At 35.1% G+C, this 3,440-nt stretch overlaps 1 non-coding gene across 1 annotated transcript; it reads right to left on the bottom strand.

Moving 5' to 3' along the window:
* Positions 1-813: 813 nt before the first annotated feature.
* Positions 814-886, bottom strand: Trnat-ugu (transfer RNA threonine (anticodon UGU)). Its single transcript has one exon. It is a non-coding gene; the product is annotated as a tRNA-Thr (tRNA).
* Between the last annotated feature and the right edge of the window lie 2,554 nt (positions 887-3,440).

The raw sequence follows: 3,440 nt of genomic DNA, 5'->3' as shown, positions 1-3,440 counted from the left end.
ATAACAAAACTAAAGAAAAATGACAACAAACTATTCAATTCAAGCCCTTAAAGGGCTTGTAGTTAGAAGCCGATTAACATCAGCCTCTCTCAGTCTAAGCAGCGATTTGAGACCTTAATTCATTCAGCAAAATTGTCAAACGAGGGCTAGCCAAAAAAAGCTTAAACAGAGGGGAGAACGCCCTTTGTCAGTCACAGCCAGCCACAGTCATTATTATGACGATGCCCGCCTTGGACCTTGCCATGGGGTCTCTCAAGTACATTTTCATAACAATAACAACAACCACTAGGAACAAAATGCTTTTAATAGTCGTCTCGTTCAAGTTGACAACTATCGTTCACAATAATCCATTAGTTGATACAAGCTAAATGAGTGAATTTTATAAATTCAATGACGATGCTTCGGAACATTTGTTGCTATCAGACTGACACTGACAATGATAAACAGAAGTAAATATTTGGATCGTTTTACGAAAATAATGAGAAACTGACTAAATGCTAAGGAATAACTTAGAAAACAAGGTAGAAAAGAAGCAACAAAAAAAAAGCTAACAATTGATCGAAAAACTAAACATAAAAACAAATAAGAATAATAAAATAAGTAAATCAAGAATAAAATATACTAAACAAACCATTAATTAATCGACAGAGTTAAACTTTTATAGGGAATAGTATAGTAGCCGCCATGCAATGCACCCAACAGCAAATCAACAACGACGAGGAAAAGTTCAATTATTGTTAAGAACTGATGATAAACAACTATTGAAGATTCATTTACAATACCACATCCTCTTCAAAAAAGGGGATTTCCGCCTGCCTCCTGTGAGAATCGAACTCACGACCGCTGGTTTACAAGACCAGCGCTCTGCCTACTGAGCTAAAGAGGCCCACGATATCTATTGGTAGCGGCTTCTGGAGAAAAGTTTCCCCTTTTATCGAAACTCCGGGGTAGCGAGCAAAAATTTATTCAGTTTGTTGTGCCCTGTTAAATCAAAAACGAACCTTCATTCGTTGAAATTTCTCCTAAAAAAAAAAGTTGCACACATTCGCCCGGTTCCCGAAAATGAGGCAAAACAAGACACACGATAACAAAACCAGTCCAGAACTCTTCTTCCACATAGACAACAACTATCGCCTTTCCCCAGAAAATTTTATTGGAATTATTATCGGTGCACGATTGAAAAAGGTAGAGCGAGAGAATAAATTAAAAGCCCTGTTTTGATAATATCTAGCAAGACTGTTTTAGTTCGATGTTTTGAAATGTCGGTGTGGAAGGAAGATTTCTTCATTGACCAAAAATTTTGTTACCCTTTGAAAAGTTTAAAAAAAAATCGAAATAAGAATCATAAAATTTTGAACCTTCAGCAGTATGACCACACGGTTTTAGAGTCGAAATATTCCGTTCACGATTCTCGGAGCAATCCCAAAAATTCGCACTTCACTATTAGATTAACCGGGGACCTGAAGTGGGTTTTGACGGTTTCGAAACTTTCCGGGAATCCAATGGGTTTCCTTTGAAAACAGTTGTGTCAACAACACTGGCCCGCGACAAACAGTGGGAGAATTATTCAGCACAATTGGTCAAATTTGATTGTTCTCATAAAAAAATCTGGATCTGAGCATTTTTTTTTCGTTAAAAATTTCCATAAAAAAAACTATTATAGATAAAGTCACTCCCTTGAAATTCATAACCCGAAATGAATGAACATCATCCCACAGTGTTAGATTTTCAAAAGAACAACTCTCTATTCGCGGTCAAACATCTGCTGGACTTTAGACGAAGAACCGAGATATTCGATGCGGATGATTTTATTGAGTCTGGGACGGCAGTACGCGATTTACATACATACGAAGGACATGCGTTTCGCGAGATTCGAATGCGTTTCCCCCTTTTTTTTTTGCTGTCGAAGGGTTCGACGAGACGTTCTTTCATACTGGAAAGGGATGATCAAAAATATCCAAGCCATACGATACGAAATGCCGCATGAAAAAGTAGGTTCATGTTCATACCGCGAGCGGTCAAATGACGGCAAACGCCATTTTCGCTAATACTTTCTTGTTTCTCAACCGATTTCTACAAAATTTATAGTTTTGAAAAGCTTATAACGTGACTCAAATATCAAGCATGGTACCGACAATGCAGTTATATCACTAGAACCGGTATGAAATTTGCTTTCTCTTGCATATAGTTTTATTGCCTAAACCTAACGTTAACATACTCAAAATCCAGTGCAAAGCTGAATTTAGGAGTAGGGATTGTCTCAGAAAATCCAAATTGATAAAAAGTTCGAAAAACAACCACCTTTGAAAAGTCGTCATAAATTATGTGTTTCGTATTTTAAAAACCTAAAGATGCCAAAATGTGACAAATTACGTCAACTTTCCAATTCAATTTTTAAAATTTTTCTGCTGTAACAGGAACAGCTTTGGCGGTTGATTCATTGAAAAGTACGGGTTTTACACAACTGTTTTGCATTTTTTGTGGCCATGATCTTAAAAAAAATTGAAAAAAATGTTCCATATGTGCCACATACTTCTAACTTCAGCTTTCTCAGGCACTATGTGAAATTTTTTTCGAGCATTTATTAACTAATTTACAGCCTTTTTCCTGAAGCATGTTTTTTCATAAAAAAAACTTTGAACTTCAAATAACTTTGAAATAATTGATTGTAGCTGAAAATTGTCTGAAAAACATATTTGAGTCACGTTATAAGCTTTTCAAAACTACAAATTTTGTAGAAATCGGTTGAGAAACAAGTGAGTATTAGCGAAAATGGTGTTTACCGTCATTTGACCGCTCGCGGTATGAATAGGTATATAAAAGAGTCGGTATGTTTAGTGTTAAACATAAGGAAACTTAAAACAAAAATTCACAAAAACCGTTCAAGTTGAAGGCAAGGTTAAAAACAAATGTCCTTATATGTCTTCTGACCTATGGAAACTCATAGAAATGAAACAGAAAAAAGCAAACGACGTCCTGCAGACACCAATCTGAAAGAACTTTTGCGCCATATATCATTAAACGGTAATAGCAGGGTGGCCAGCGGATGTCCATAATCCAATTCCCGTTTTTTTCCCGGTTTTCCTGATCAAGATTTTAATTTTTTCCGGTTTCAACATACCCAGATAAATACTTTCTATACCATAGAAAAGACATTTTACAATTTTCTAATGTGAAAGAAAATGAATTGTATTGAAATTTCAAAACTTTATTTTAAATTCTATTGCTAACAGAGGTTTGCAAAATTTACCCTTTATGAAGAGTCAAGATTAAAGAATTGTTTTCTATTTGAGGCGCTGATTCTAAGCAATAAGCTTTTTTCAGCTAAAGAGTTGGTTAAGGTTTCGTTGACCTTTGAAAATACATTTTTCTAAAAATGTGTATTAATCTTTTTTTTTAGAAAAACTGAACAACATTCGAAGGATTTAAAAATTTTAGAT

The sequence above is a fragment of the Uranotaenia lowii genome, unplaced genomic scaffold, assembly GCF_029784155.1.
Source record: "Uranotaenia lowii strain MFRU-FL unplaced genomic scaffold, ASM2978415v1 HiC_scaffold_141, whole genome shotgun sequence".
Lineage (NCBI taxonomy): Eukaryota > Metazoa > Arthropoda > Insecta > Diptera > Culicidae > Uranotaenia > Uranotaenia lowii.
Note: the sequence above shows the minus strand (reverse complement) of the source record. Positions and strands in the feature narration are given on the sequence as shown.